The sequence below is a fragment of the Micropterus salmoides genome, unplaced genomic scaffold (assembly GCF_014851395.1).
Source record: "Micropterus salmoides isolate LMB-PRFRI ecotype aquatic unplaced genomic scaffold, ASM1485139v1 Ms_hic_scaffold_20, whole genome shotgun sequence".
Classification (NCBI taxonomy): domain Eukaryota; kingdom Metazoa; phylum Chordata; class Actinopteri; order Centrarchiformes; family Centrarchidae; genus Micropterus; species Micropterus salmoides.
This window is the reverse complement of record NW_024041151.1, coordinates 698,482-715,985: the sequence shown is the minus strand read 5'-3', so window position 1 is coordinate 715,985 and position 17,504 is coordinate 698,482. Positions and strand designations below refer to the sequence as shown.

The 17,504-nt window shown below is 43.3% G+C and overlaps 1 long non-coding RNA gene across 1 annotated transcript; it reads left to right on the top strand.

The window, feature by feature from the left end:
• LOC119914019 lies at positions 1-17,490 on the top strand. Its single transcript, XR_005446703.1, has 4 exons — positions 1-523; positions 3,597-3,655; positions 14,166-14,269; positions 17,456-17,490. It is a non-coding gene; the product is annotated as an uncharacterized LOC119914019 (long non-coding RNA).
• Positions 17,491-17,504: the final 14 nt, after the last annotated feature.

Genomic DNA, 17,504 nt, shown 5'->3' with positions numbered 1-17,504 from the left:
TTCTTGCATTTATTTCCCCATTTATTTATTTATTTATTCTTTCATTCAGTTCTGTCACTTTGGATGTTCCATACATATCTTCCAGCATAAGAAGCTCCTCTTTGCTTGAGTTTTCCATCGTTGGATGTCAACTCAATCAACTTTAGCAGCGCTTCTTGAAGTTCTAAATTTAGAACTTTTAAGTGTAGACAACGGCGAATTATTAACGAGAAAGGTCTTCTTCAAAGATATCCATCTACTTACTTTGGAGTGACATTTTCGTTAGCGTCTCAAAATACGACTACACGTGCCTCCATCTTGAGTCGGCCCCTCCTTCTGGTCCTGGACCTCAGAAACAGTTCAGACACTTACTGACCCGGACGAGCCGCCGCTAAGCCCCGCCCACCTCCCCAGCAGCCGATCGTTCATTGGTCCGTGCAGATGACCCGTCCTCTCCGGATTGTGTGTCCAGCTGCGGGTTTTTGTCTCTGATCAGTGGACTGAGAGAAAGCGGTTTGCCTCGCGCCCCACGCAGCTCCTCCAGGTAAGACCGAGCAGAGGTCTGAAGCGGTCTGAGCAGGACTGCTCTGATCCCTCTGGCTGCATTTCACTTCTTACAGGCTGAAGGTTTGATGACCAGCACGCTGCTGATGTGAAAGAAGCAGCTGCTGTTTGGTTTTCACAGTAAAGTCAACCAGACATCAGGAGAACAGCTGCTGCTTCATCAACCTGCTCCTCACGTAGCCCAGAGGTTTAAAATGCTTCCCAGCTTTTTACCAGCCAGCCTGCAGAAAGTGGAAACAGGAGCTGTTGTGTTACTGTGGACAATTAAAGGTGCATTTATTTATATAACACCCAGAAACTTTAGAGCTGACACAATTTATTTCTGTCACATAGGCGGAGGGGGGGGGGGCGGGGTTATGAAACTGCTGACAAGTAAAGTCAGAACAGAGTTACAGGCAGAGAGACAGACAGGTGAAGGTGTGTCTGAAGGGAAAAGCAAGGTGAGCAGATCAGTGCAGTTTGTGAGGAAACACGAAAATAAGGTGGAGAATTAAAAGAGAGAGAGATTAGAAATCAGATACTAGAAACAGGGTAATGGGTTCTTTCAAATATTTTCAAGTTCTAGTGACATCTAATGGTGAGGGTTGCGAATTAGAAGAATCCCCCCCCCCCTCTCTAAGCGAGCGGAATAGGTACGGTGCCTGAGACAGGACAAAGATGTCATCTGTGAGATAGCAGAGTTTGCCAGTCAATAAATCAGGTTTCTTTAGATAGATTACTTAATTATCCAGTAAAAACACGTTTTTCTTCAAAACATTATTGTTACCTGTTCATTAATAAACAGCCACATGAAGAAATGAAGTGCTGCATGATGTCTCATACTCCTGTAATACAGAATTTTACATCTTGGGAGGGTTGGCTCATCTGGACTAACACACCAAAGTAAATGAAGAACATCTCAAACACCATCACATCTAGTGCATCAAGTATGACCGCTGACAGATACCAGGACAATGTGAGCTCACTGTTTCTGCACCACAGTCCATTATAAACCGCCGACCCACAGGCTGGAGAATAAGAAGGCGACATGAAGTTAATGCAACTACATATTGACAGGGGAACACCTCACCTCTCTCGGTGATCATGGCCAGCTTCAAGCTAAAGCTCTCAAACAACAGCTTTCATTTGCATCGCTAAAGTCTGACAAACTTAAGTTAATTACCTGTCCAGCACAAAACAGGCAACTTCAGCACCGCTTTGAAAACATCTGTCCAACATTACAGCCTTCCATCTGGAAAATCCACATCGGTGATTTCTGCCGTCAGCTGTCTGTATCTGTCTCGACTCCCTCTGGCTTCATGGTATAAAGATCCACAGGCTGTCGGCTTTCGTGCTAAATAACAGTGTGCTCGTCCATTTGTCCAAGTCACTTCTCTTCTAATAAACCAGAAGACTACTCAGAGACTGTTTATTATTATTATTATTACCTCCATAGAAGGGGCTGCCACGGTTATGGAGGTATAAATGGCTCATTTTAGGGTAATAAAAACATAACTCTTCATTATGTGAGGTCTTTACACACCACTGAAAACATAGTTATGGATCTTATATTGCATTTCTGTCGATAGAACCTAAGAAATATTACACACTATGATGCACAGGTTAGTTATTTGTCCAAAAGAAGATAGAATAAAGATCTAAATTGTTTAGACCGTTCGGTGTAGCTTTTTCACACTTAAACGGCGTGCAAAGACTTTGCTGGCTGTATGAATTCATCTTAGTTGAATTGAAGTTTATGTAGCGTTACTACGACAGTGTTTCCCAACCCCCTCCTGGAGAAAGTTTCCCCCAACGACTTCAACGAGTTGATAGTTTGAATCAGCTGTTTAGGAGCAGGGAGAGATTTAACACACACGGTTATATAAACAGTTTGTTATCCACAAAAAGAAACTAACTCCGCCCATAGATCTTCGGGGGCTTAACACAGCCACTGTAAGCAGATCCTAATTTGCATGATTTAGATGTACAAATATTTATAGTGGTAGATATTTTGATACAACATGCTGAGACTCATGCATTCAGACTTTATTTTAATGTTTTGCATAATGCAAATCAGGCACTGCTGCCAGCTCCTTTTCTAACTGTGTAATCTGTGTGTGTACAGTCAATACAGTAAAAGTATTATTACAGTAGGCTGTTGTCTCCATTCATTTTTTAAAATGAGATATTTACAAAATGATCGATAAAGGTATACATGTTGTATCTTACAGATTTTACAGTTGATAGTCCACATAGTCCAGCAGGGTTCATCTGCATCTGTGGGGGTCACTAATTCATTTACCAACAACCATTATTTTTAATCATATATGTATTTTCATTGAAATTATTATTTACATTAATAAGATAAACAGGCTAAAATAAACACGTTTTCCAAATGCCATAGTATATATTACTCTTCAAAGGGACATTATGAAGGAGAAGTGTGTGCAGTGTTTCCCACAGCTAGCCTTGAAAAACTTAGCTCTCCTTATTAGCTGGGCTCCTTGCATGCTGGCTAATAACGTTTTTGAGCTGGGTCTCCGACACTGACAGCGTTGTGTTGGACAGGTTTGTGCTGCGGTGTTCATGAGGAAGAGAGAGCGAGAGAGGTATGGGTGAGTGAGACAGTAGACAGAATAGGCTCAAATCAATATGCTATATTTAAGGAATTAGCCTGCTGGTTTTCACTCACAATGTTGATTAATTAATTGAATATAAATCAACAACAAAATCCCTCCCCCTATAATTTTTGAATGTGTTTCCTGTCTAATCCACAATTTAATTTTGTATTTTGTACATGCGTTTCCTGTCCTGACAGAGGAGCCTGCATCAGAAGCGGTCTGCAGTTGGACCTTCTTGGAATAAACACACACATCTCAGACATATAGTTAAACTAAATCCAAATAGATTTCAGTTACAATCTAATAGATGAAATCCTGATGGCAGTGATGCATACTGTAAACACACCCGCTGCTCTGTCTCACTCTCCCCCTGCCATGGCCTCCCTCATCCTCTCCCCCAGTAGAGTTTCCCTCTCTTTTCTGAACCTGGTATCTTCTGTTCTGTCCCTGCAGCTCTCGCTGTGCAGCCGTCTCTGTGAGCGTCTCCCTCTTATTGGCAGCAGCTGCAGCAGGTCAGTCACAGTGATTCAACCACATCAGTCAGCATCTTTACATCCTGTCACGGCCACATAACGAAGGTTTAATCAGCTGATATATCTCCTGAGTGTGTTTCAGTATCTCTAGTCTCAGATTACCTCCAGCAGCAGCAGCAGCAAAGCCTTAAACTGATGATACATGAGGCAACTTTTTGATGGCAAGTCCGACTATGTTTTGAACAGACAGCGGCAGGGCGGGATGGGTGGCGGAGCAGTGAGGGGAGGGATTACAGTAGTAATCTTTACTCATTACCACTGAGGGCAATATTGCCCAGCACCGTTGCTCTAAAAGTTGCTCCGTGTATCATCAGCTTTAATGTTGGGCAACTTCAGACACTTCAGTTTCTAATCCCAGAGTTATTAAACAGGTGCAAAGAAAATAGTCTCTACGTTTTAAACTTTAAATGGTCTTTTCTGTTCTGTGTTTATTTTTCTGTGTCACAGCATTTGCTGCTGTATTGATACAGAAGCATCCGCATCTAGACGTGTATCAGCAACGAATACTTGACGATACGTTTCTGTATACGTGCCTTTTTTATACAGTGAGCACCTGCCCCTCCAAAGGTCTCTGCACAGCTGAGTGTTAACGGTGCGTCTGACAGATGTTCAGGAGCTGCAGACAAAATCAGGCAAATTACCTTTGATCAGAAGGTTTCTATTAATAATAATAATTCTACTAATTCTACTAATGCAAATGACACTGGGCCTCTGGCCGAGTTGGAAAACAGCCAGACTCTTTCAGCGGCTACAGAAATTCTGTCACTTTCCATTACAGTGCCCCTGTAACACAGACCTTGGACCCCTTATGGCCCCCCTCTAAACAAAAAGTCTACAATAATCATAGTAATAATGCTTGCAACGATATGGCGGAACAAATGTGTCTCAAGTAGTTGGATCCTTAAGGACGTTACACTGACCTGTAGACCACTACTGACATGCAGACCACTACTGACCTGTAGAGCACTACTGACCTGTAGACCACTACTGACCTGTAGAGCACTACTGACCTGTAGACCACTACTGACCTGTAGACCACTACTGACCTTTAGACCACTACTGACATGCAGACCACTACTGACCTGTAGACCACTACTGACATGCAGACCACTACTGACCTGTAGACCACTACTGACCTTTAGACCACTGCTGACATGCAGACCACTGCTGACATGCAGACCACTACTGACCTGTAGAGCACTACTGACCTGTAGATCACTACTGACCTGTAGATCACTACTGACATGCAGACCACTACTGACATGCAGACCACTACTGACCTGTAGACCACTACTGACCTATAGACCACTACTGACCTGAGAAGCACTACTGACCTGTAGATCACTACTGACCTGTAGATCACTACTGACATGCAGACCACTACTGACATGCAGACCACTACTGACCTGTAGACCACTACTGACCTATAGACCACTACTGACCTGTAGAGCACTACTGACATGCAGACCACTACTGACCTGTAGACCACTACTGACCTGTAGACCACTACTGACCTGTAGATCACTACTGACATGCAGACCACTACTGACCTGTAGACCACTACTGATCTGTAGAGCACTACTGACCTGTAGATCACTACTGACCTTTAGACCACTACTGACATGCAGACCACTACTGACCTGTAGACCACTACTGACATGCAGACCACTACTGACCTGTAGACCACTACTGACCTGAAAAGCACTACTGACCTGTAGAACACTACTGACCTGTAGAACACTACTGACCTGAAAAGCACTACTCACCTGTAGACCACTACTGACCTGTAGACCACTACTGACCTGTAGAACACTACTGACCTGAAAAGCACTACTCACCTGTAGACCACTACTGACCTGTAGACCACTACTAACCTGAAAAGCACTACTGACCTGTAGACCACTACTGACCTGAAGACCACTACTGACCTGTAGAGCACTACTGACCTGAAGACCACTACTGAAAGCACTACTCACCACATGCAGACCACTACTGACCTACTGACATGCAGACCACTACTGACCTGAAAAGCACTACTGACCTGTAGACCACTACTGACCTGTAGATCACTACTGACCTGAAAAGCACTACTGACCTGTAGACCACTACTGACCTGTAGATCACTACTGACCTGTAGACCACTACTGACCTGAAAAGCACTACTGACCTGTAGAACACTACTGACCTGAAAAGCACTACTCACCTGTAGACCACTACTGACCTGTAGAACACTACTGACCTGTAGATCACTACTGACCTTTAGACCACTACTGACATGCAGACCACTACTGACCTGTAGACCACTACTGACATGCAGACCACTACTGACCTGTAGACCACTACTGACCTGAAAAGCACTACTGACCTGTAGAACACTACTGACCTGTAGAACACTACTGACCTGAAAAGCACTACTGACCTGTAGACCACTACTGACCTGTAGACCACTACTGACCTGAAGATCACTACTGACCTGAAGATCACTACTAACCTGAAAAGCACTACTGACCTGTAGACCACTACTGACCTGAAGACCACTACTGACCTGAAGACCACTACTGAAAGCACTACTCACCACATGCAAACCACTACTGACCTACTGACATGCAGACCACTACTGACCTGAAGAGCACTACTGACCTGTAGAGCACTACTGACCTGTAGAGCACTACTGACCTGAAGAGCACTACTGACCTGTAGACCACTACTGACCTGTAGACCACTACTGACATGCAGACCACTACTGACCTGTAGACCACTACTGACCTTTAGACCACTACTGACATGCAGACCACTACTGACCTGTAGAGCACTACTGACCTGTAGACCACTACTGACCTGAAGATCACTACTGACATGCAGACCACTACTGACATGCAGACCACTACTGACCTATAGACCACTACTGACCTGAGAAGCACTACTGACATGCAGACCACTACTGACATGCAGACCACTACCTACCTGTAGACCACTACTGACCTGAAAAGCACTACTCACCTGTAGACCACTACTCACCTGTAGACCACTACTGACCTGAAAAGCACTACTGACCTGTAGACCACTACTGACCTGTAGATCACTACTGACATGCAGACCACTACTGACATGCAGACCACTACTGACCTGTATAGCACTACTGACCTGAAGAGCACTACTGACCTGTAGAGCACTACTGACCTATAGACCACTACTGACCTATAGACCACTACTGACCTGAGAAGCACTACTGACATGCAGACCACTACTGACATGCAGACCACTACTGACCTGTAGACCACTACTGACCTGTAGATCACTACTGACATGCAGACCACTACTGACCTGTAGAGCACTACTGACCTGTAGAGCACTACTGACATGCAGACCACTACTGACATGCAGACCACTACTGACCTGTAGACCACTACTGACCTGAAAAGCACTACTGACCTGTAGAGCACTACTGACCTGTAGAGCACTACTGACCTGTAGATCACTACTGACATGCAGACCACTACTGACCTGTAGAGCACTACTGACATGCAGACCACTACTGACCTGTAGAGCACTACTGACCTGTAGAGCACTACTGACCTGCAGACCACTACTGACATGCAGACCACTACTGACATGCAGACCACTACTGACCTGTAGACCACTACTGACCTGTAGACCACTACTGACATGCAGACCACTACTGACCTGTAGACCACTACTGACATGCAGACCACTACTGACCTGTAGAGCACTACTGACCTGAAGATCACTACTGACATGCAGACCACTACTGACCTGTAGAGCACTACTGACCTGAAGATCACTACTGACCTGAAGATCAGTACTGACCTGAAAAGCACTACTGACCTGAAGACCACTACTGAAAGCACTACTCATCACATGCAGACCACTACTGACCTACTGACCTGTAGAGCACTACTGACCTGTAGACCACTACTGACCTGAAAAGCACTACTGACCTGTAGACCACTACTGACCTGTAGACCACTACTGACCTCAAAAGCACTACTGACCTGTAGAGCACTACTGACCTGTAGAACACTACTGACATGCAGACCACTACTGACCTGTAGACCACTACTGACCTGTAGAGCACTACTGACCTGTAGAACACTACTGACATGCAGACCACTACTGACCTGTAGACCACTACTGACCTGTAGAGCACTACTGACCTGTAGACCACTACTGACATGCAGACCACTACTGACCTGTAGACCACTACTGACATGCAGACCACTACTGACCTGAAGAGCACTACTGACCTGAAGAGCACTACTGACCTGTAGAGCACTACTGACCTGTAGAGCACTACTGACATGCAGACCACTACTGACCTGTAGACCACTACTGACATGCAGACCACTACTGACCTGAAGATCACTACTAACCTGAAAAGCAGTACTGACCTGTAGACCACTACTGACCTGAAGACCACTACTGACCTGTAGAGCACTACTGACCTGTAGAGCACTACTGACCTGAAGACCACTACTGAAAGCACTACTCACCACATGCAGACCACTACTGACCTGAAAAGCACTACTGACCTGTAGATCACTACTGACCTGTAGACCACTACTGACCTGAAAAGCACTACTGACCTGTAGACCACTACTGACCTTAAGATCACTACTGACCTGTAGAGCACTACTGACCTGTAGACCACTACTGACCTGAAAAGCACTACTGACCTGTAGACCACTACTGACCTGTAGACCACAACTGACCTGAAAAGCACTACTGACCTGAAAAGCACTACTGACCTGTAGAGCACTACTGACCTGTAGAACACTACTGACCTGTAGACCACTACTGACCTGAAAAGCACTACTGACCTGTAGACCACTACTGACCTGTAGACCACTACTGACCTGTAGAACACTACTGACCTGAAAAGCACTACTGACCTGTAGACCACTACTGACCTGTAGACCACTACTGACCTGAAAAGCACTACTGACCTGAAAAGCACTACTGACCTGTAGACCACTACTGACCTGAAAAGCACTACTGACCTGTAGACCACTACTGACCTGTAGAACACTACTGACCTGAAAAGCACTACTCACCTGTAGACCACTACTCACCTGTAGACCACTACTGACCTGTAGACCACTACTGACCTGAAAAGCACTACTGACCTGTAGAGCACTACTGACCTGTAGACCACTACTGACCTGAAAAGCACTACTGACCTGTAGACCACTACTGACCTGTAGAGCACTACTGACCTGTAGAGCACTACTGACCTGTAGACCACTACTGACCTGAAAAGCACTACTGACCTGTAGACCACAACTGACCTGAAAAGCACTACTGACCTGAAAAGCACTACTGACCTGTAGACCACTACTGACCTGAAAAGCACTACTGACCTGAAAAGCACTACTGACCTGAAAAGCACTACTGACCTGTAGAACACTACTGACCTGAAAAGCACTACTCACCTGTAGACCACTACTCACCTGTAGACCACTACTGACCTGAAAAGCACTACTGACCTGTAGACCACAACTGACCTGAAAAGCACTACTGACCTGAAAAGCACTACTGACCTGAAAAGCACTACTGACCTGTAGAACACTACTGACCTGAAAAGCACTACTCACCTGTAGACCACTACTCACCTGTAGACCACTACTGACCTGTAGACCACTACTGACCTGAAAAGCACTACTGACCTGTAGACCACTACTGACCTGAAAAGCACTACTGACCTGTAGACCACAACTGACCTGAAAAGCACTACTGACCTGAAAAGCACTACTGACCTGTAGACCACTACTGACCTGAAAAGCACTACTGACCTGAAAAGCACTACTGACCTGAAAAGCACTACTGACCTGAAAAGCACTACTGACCTGTAGAACACTACTGACCTGAAAAGCACTACTCACCTGTAGACCACTACTCACCTGTAGACCACTACTGACCTGTAGACCACTACTGACCTGAAAAGCACTACTGACCTGTAGACCACTACTGACCTGTAGACCACTACTGACCTGTAGACCACTACTGACCTGTAGAAATCGAACGCGGTTCTACTGTGTGAAATTCCTGGGGTTGTTAAAAACGTAAACATGGGCTTCTTTTAGCGACTCCGCTCTTGCTGTAGGGTCAAAATGAACATGCTGTCCATGGCGAGCAGTTTTTCTTTACTTTTACCATCTGGTAAAACAGTTATAATTCATTAAATATTACTAATGTTGCATAGTTACCAAAGTGAATTTACAAGTTCTAAATATTTTTGGGGGGCATTTTTCTCATGATATTGTACAAAGACTAAAATAATCCGTTGTTTTTCTGAAGTGTAAGAAAAAGTGTGTCAAACTGCAGAAAAATCTGTTCCAAATCATACTACAATAAAAGTACTTTATATGTAAAAGTCATAAATTGAAAATAAAAGGTAAAAAACTAAATTTCCAATCATGGAAACTTTTCAGCGGTCGCACCCCATGATTTTTTCTAATTTAGTCAAAATTTACAGGCAGAGAATAGGCCACCTAAACAAAACAGGCTAGCTTCTTACAAAAGGACTCCATGAAATTTATAATCAAAACAAATATTGGTAGAAATAACTTTATATTAATTGTTTTTCTGAGGTCATACCACATGATGACAATTTTACATTTTTCCTGATTTGAGAGAGAGTTACAAACCTACTTGCTGTTTCAGTGGGTCCTTGGCAAATTGGTATATTATTCAACTTCCTGTCTTCTAATGGATTTCAACATAAGAGTCCCAAAGTGGTTGTTTGTTGATGGTCGCGCTGCATGATATTTCATAAAATGGATCTCATCGGACAAAGTTTGCTTGTGTATTATTATGGAAATATAAATACAGATACTTTGCGATTTTGAAAAGGACGACAAAACACTTTGGAAATCATGCCAAATAAGGCAAAACACAATTTTGAATAGATTGAAAGTAATTTCAAAGAAGTTTTCAAAACAGCATTCATGGCCGGACGACACTTCAATTATCAGAAAAAATAAAAACAGCTTATGTTTTTTTTAAAGTTAAAGGTGAGTACATATATGGGAGAGGTCCTGTATTGATACGGTATGTATTTATAGGTTTATGCTTTTAACCTTTTTTTTTTGTGAAAAAAATCCAGTTGGACACAAAATGTAGGCGTCAAGTCATTGACCCATTTATCAACATTCTTGTTTCTCTTTGCAGGAGAGCTTTATTTTAGGGTGGCTTCAGCCAGTCAATACAACGTCAACGCCTTCACTCACTTCAGCCGCTTCTACCTGCAATCTCGTTCTTTCGGTTACTGTTCCAGACTTTTTTTATTATAAAAGTTGCTGTATTACTTTACAGTATAAAGATATAAAAATTGGACACATAAAAAGTAGTAAAGTAAATAACAATAACAAAAACAACATTTAGAGGTTGTAGTTTTGGTTTCATTTTTCAAAATATTATTACAATATAATTTGATGTCAGTAAGAGACTTTTCTATTTTATCACTTGTTATACCAACAAAATGTTATTTTAACCCAATTAATGGCCACAAAAACATTAATTTTGACCAAAAATAAAAAAGAGTTTATTAACATCCAATTTAGAAAGAACTGTATGTAGACTATTAAAACATACAGTTGGCTATATTTGGAATTACTAGTATAATACTATCAACCAAACGTTACATTGAAAGGAAATTTGCCTGAATTTCTAAATGTTTGCATCTGTCCAGCTCAGTGCACCAGTTAAAGCTTTTCCTGCTTAACACAGCTTGGATAACAGCTCATGTTTGTTAATGGAACAAATGCAGAGCAGATAACAGATGAGTCGTAATAAAGGGAAAAATGGAAAATTAGCAAAATTAAGAATAAACTATGCACAAAAAGTAATGAAATTTGTGTTTGGTACATTAATTCTTTGTTGTAACTATGCTTCTTGGCAATAAATCTTAAGAGTCCCCTTAGGGTTAGAGTCCCTAAGTGTTAATCAGAATCAGTTTTTATTGAACAAAAAAGAATATAGACATATTGACAAATAGTGCAGTGATCAGAGTCCAAAGGATACAGGAGTAAAATTATTATTATTATTATTTACATGTCGGAGGTGGATGTGATATACAGGTACACATACATGCGTACATGTAGACATTTACAAAGTGCGATGGAGCACAGTGCAAAGGATGCTGGAATAAATAAGTATTATTGTGCAGGAGTTTGTACTTGAGGTAGGTGGATTCGGTAAACAGTATATACAATATGAAAATATAACAGTGTGAACAATATGAACAGCTCTGAAATAGAGGATGATAAAGCTTTACTCCCCAACACTGGTTACCACTTATTTTCTCATTCATAATACTATTTCTTATTTATCATTCGTTACTAGTGATGCGTTACTGTAATAATATTACTTTTCACAGTAACTGTGTAACTAATTATTTTTCTAGAACAGTAATATAATTACTAGTTACTAAAGTAAGTAACGCTGCATTACTCGTTACTGAAAGCACCATCCTTGACTGTGCAGCAGCTCAGCGGTACCGGACTTTGCCGTTCATGTCAGCTGATAGCCAAAAACGAAAGATAGAGAGGAGAACGAGGGAGAGAGGCGTTCTTTCCACAGCTGGAAGTAGCTGCTGCCATTATTGTGTGACAGTCTAAGATGCAAAGAACATTGTCGTCTGTTGTAAACTGTGTGCAATCAGCAAAAACTGGGAACAATTCTACATCTGATTTATTGAAGCATCTGCTGAAGCAACACAGCCACCTGACACTTACAGAATGAAACTCTGGCAGCTGCTGTCACTGATGCTCGGACGTTTGATTGAGGAGCGTGTATTCATGCAGCACCTCCTCTCTCTCCCTCTCTCTCTCTCTCTCTCTCTCTCCCTTTCTATTGTGAACACCGCTGCACAAACCTGTCCAAAGTTAGAATACCTCCCCCACCGCACTGTCATTCTGTGGGAAATACTGGAAAGTAACATAGTAACATACTTACTTTTATCACCCAGTAATAAGTAAAGTAATAATATTACTTTTTTAAGGAGTAATAAGTAACTAGTAATATATTACAATTTCTGAGAAACTTGCCCAACACTGCTGGTAACCAGTAAACAGGTGCTGATTAGAGACAGAGTTACTGGGTTATTGCACAGGAATTGTTCCTGACACTGTGAGTCAGAAATCAGCTGTTCATCAGAGTGATGGCTTGTGGGAAGAAACTGTTCCTAAGTCTGTTGGTTTTGGCGTACAGTGCTCTGTAGCGCCTACCAGAGGGGAGGAGCTGGAACAGGTTGTGTCCGGGGTGAGATGGATCTGCAGTGATGTTTCCTCAGCAGCTCCTTAGGCAGGTTGAGCTTCCTGAGCTGGCGCAGGAAGTCCATCCTCTGCTGGGCCTTCTTGATGATTGTGTCAGTGTTGGGCTCCCACTTCAGGTCCTGGGATATAGTGGATCCCAGAAACCTGAAGGATTCCACAGCAGACACAGTTTAGTATGGTGATGGGGGCAGAGTGGGGGGGCTCCTCCTGAAGTCCACGGTCATCTCCACAGTTTTGAGCGTGTTAAGCTCCAGGTTGTTCTGGCCGCACCAGAGAGCCAGCTGATCAACCTCCCGTCTGTAGGCCGACTCGTCACCGTCCCGGATGAGGCAGATGACCGTTGTGTCTTCAGTGAACTTCAGGAGTTTGACAGATGGGTCTCCTGAGGTGCAGTCGTTGGTGTAGAGGGAGAAGAGCAGTGGGGAGAGCACACACCCCTGGGGGGCGCCAGTGCTGATAGTCCGGGAGCTGGATGTGATGTTTCCCAGCCTCACCTGCTGACTCAGATTTTTTTCTCCCTTGTTAAATAAATTGATTATAAGGACGCTTTTGCACATTCTCACAATAAAGCATGTGCTGCACTGTGTGCGCGTCCAGACGTTTGATCTGTATTAATAAACCTACGGACGCTTATTTTGATTTTTTGAAATCAGAGGTGTGTCAAGCAGCCCAGAGACTCTTCTGAATGTCCATCAGAACTTTACAAATTAAAAGCTCTCAGTAAACTCAACATGAAGCTTGCTGCAAAAACGTTCTCTCGCTTTTATTTTGGAGGCCGGATCACTTAAGAGGAAGAGATTCTGTAAGTAACTGTAGCTGTCATGAGTTCGGTTTTAGCACCAGCCGCTATCAGTTTATTTTTATGTATTTTTTCTGCTATCAAAGCAATCTGGCCACGGGCCTGATATTATTGCTGGGGGGTCGGTTCTGCCTATTGCTGACCACTGATGTAAAGTGGGTTAGAGTCCCTAAATGTAAAAAAAAAAAATAGAATAGAGTGGGAGATGGGGAATCAAAGGATTAAAATAAAATAAAATAAGCTAAGAGATCTGCCTGTTTTTTTTTTTCTAGATATCTCTACTATATATAATTTTTTAATATTTCCCTGTTGCTTGTATGTTTTATGTGAAGCATTTTGGTGTTGAAATGTGCTATACAAATAAACTTGCCTTGTCATTGTCCCTTTGTACCTGGAGAGAACTGTGAGGCCGAGACAGCCACACCCTCTGCCCCCCCGGCCTGTTACTGCGTCACACAGAAACCAGTCAAAGCTGTGGTGTTATTGAAGCAGGTGGAGCAGGTAAGAAGCACAGCAGTGTCTCGTTCTTTAAATGTGGGATGTTTTACTGTTGGATCCAGATTTATATGCAGATTCATCAACAGTCTGTCGATCAGTGCTGCTCCTCAGGTCACTGCTTTTGATTATTTTGCTTTGTTTTAACCTTGCAGTCAGTGTGACTTTGATGGTATCATAGTTTGACCTCTGACCTCTTGTTCAGAACAGTGCTCACAGACTGCTGCTGAGTTTATCATGTGTTGTTTTTTATCTTTCTTGAGGAATTTCAGTTACAGTCAGCTGTTTCTGTGAAAACATGATTTCAGAGAAAGTGAAAGCTGAAAGGACACACTGAGCATGCTCACTGCTGCTCTGCCACACAGCTTCTGCAAACAGCTAAGGACGACCGGATCATTTCACACACAGCAGACTTAATTGTAAATCTAGCAGTGAGATCAGGGCACCGTTTTGCTGTGGTTTCTGGGTTGAAATGTTGTGAAACAGGTTTTTGTGTATGTTTTCTCTCGTTTGGTGTGTGTGTCAGAGGTGTAAACCAACCAGCAGCGACATGTATAGAAACCCTGCCATATTAAAAGGCGGAGTCTGCATACTACAACAGGTGTTAACAGCACCCTTTCCATTTTGCTATGTTTCATCAGGACTGAACGCCGCCCTGCTGACACTTCCTGATCCTCTGTTTGCTGTGGGTGGATCCTTTCACCTGTCAATCACATACAGTTATATGTGCCTAGATTGACTTACACCATATGTCCACAAGTGTGACACATCCACCAACGTTTCCTTGAGCAAGACGCTTAACTTCTGTTCAATTTTATTTATATAGCGGCAAATCACAACAGTTATCTCAATGCGCTATTCATAAGAGCAGGTCTAGACCGTACTCTGTGATGTTATTTACAGAAGCCCAACGATTCCAACCATGAGCAAAAACTGTGCGACAGAGGGAAGAAACCTCGAGCAGAACCATGGCTCAAGCCTAGTTCAGATTATTTGCCCGATTTGCCGCTTGTGACCGTCAGGCTGTGATCAGGGGTAAATCAGCGGTTAAACTGCGGTCGCTCCCCGGCACATCTGACACATCGCTGACGTCTGCCAGATATCTAGCATGTTAAATATCTGGAGGACTCGGACGACTCGACATTCACATCCAGCCAATGAGAGCAGGCTGCTACTTTTTCACTGCAAAACCCATTTTACTCCCCTCCAGCTCAGACGATCCCTGCTACCTGCTGATCCAGTCTTTCACCCAGATTCTTTGTCCTTATAATTTCTATCTTTACAATATCAAACAGCAGCTGTTTCCTGTGCAGGTTCGCGTCATTTCACATTTCACGTGTGTTTTGACAAAACGTGGTTTGGAGAGCAGCGTCGGGTGACACAGCCGCTGTCAGCTCCTGTAGTGTGAACGCCACAACGACTTCAAGACTCCTGTCACAAGACGGCAAGTTGTGTAGTGTGTGAACGGCACGGCCATCGGCCGACGCTGACAGTCGTGTAGTTTGCACGAGCCTTCGGGTTGGGCGGCCATCTGCTGGTTTGGGAAGAGGGAGAGAGAGAATAACACAGAGAGTACACGGTGGTAGACTATCTGAGCACCGTGAGCGATCAGAAACTGAGGAGGACATTAACTATGAACAGACTCTGTGACTACAGCTTGGCCAAAGACACTGGCCGACACAGGCAGATCTGGCTGCCCAGAAAAGAGAGACTGTGTCAGCTCTGTCCACAGACACAGGTGGAGACGGGCTGTGTTAATGGTCACTGAAATGTATTTGAACTTTGCCCTCTGCACTACCTGCCTATCTCTCACCTCCACCCAACTCACCATGTCTATTGTGCTTCTAGCCCGAGATGAGGTTTTTTAATAATTTAACTATGTAGCCTTCTTAACCATGGTAGAAGCACAAAAGTCAAGGTCAACTTACCAAATCAACTAAATATAAACAATTCAGCAAAATCAGGCAGGCAAAACGCTCTTATTCTGAAATGCTTCATGTGGGAAATTCAACCCTGCAAGGACACGGGGCTGAAGACGGCTCAAAACCACGGCGCAGCCCAGTGGCGGCTGGTGAAAAATATTTTAGGTGGGGCTGTGCCATATCCAGTCAATTTCAGTAACTGTCCCAATACAATTTAACAAAAATTGCAGGATACCAGTGCTTTGTGAAATAGTCAGAAATGATTTAATGCCATTATAATATTATTATATTAATATATGAAAACATAAACAGTGTACATATACATAGAAAGTGGCATGACAAGAAAATACTCAAGTAAAGTACAAATAGGCTACCTCTAATTTGGACTTCATTACAGTAGGCCTACTTAAGTTACTGTCCACCACTGGAAATAACTGCAAATCCACTGCGGCGCATTATGGCTGCGCCACGGTTGCCAGAGCTAATCGCGGCCATTACAGTCAGTTGTTTTGAGTCCACCCTGTGGAGACTCCGGATCGTAAAACAACAAAACGCTAAAACGCTTCTGAGATAAGTGGACTCAAAACCGTGGCGCAGCTGTAACGTCCCATAGCAGTGGATTCCTGGCGTAACACTTCAGAGATGTCTATGAACTATACAGCTTACCTCTGTAGCCAACAGCTTCTTGTTTATGTACCACAGCACAAGCACCGACTGGCAGTGGGTGGAGATGTCAGTTGTTTCATCTGCCTGAATAGCGAGATATTCTGCATTTTTTACTTCCTCCAGAATGTAATCTTTAAGAACTGACAGCACACAGTCCAAAAGTTTGTCTTTGAGGTGCCTTTGAAAATGGTAGCTGTCTTAAGGTGCTCCTCCAACACGCTGTCCAGCGGTCAACAAAATCTACTGAAAACTCTTGTCTTGCATTCATGAAAACATCAATATCAAAAGGTTACAAATGGAAAAGTTGTTTTAAGTAATGTGTATTAACAGTTATTATAATGATAGAACCTGTTGATAGGAACCCAGTGTTCACATCAGTATTGTTTAGGTGTTGTGGAGTAAAAGGCAGAAGAGCCATGCTGGAAGCTGGGACTGGATTAATTGTTAAGATCTTATTTTATATTTCTTATTGAACTTGAATTTTTTGGGCGAATTCGAATCCACCAAACAAACTCAGAAGCAGCTCTCACTCCTATTTTACTGCCTTTTCCAAACTCAGGAGCTTCGCTCTAGTTACAGCCCAGCTACTTGTCTCCCACCACAGGTGCAGAGAATTCCAATTCCAGCGGTGTCAGTGACGCAGGTGTAACGTC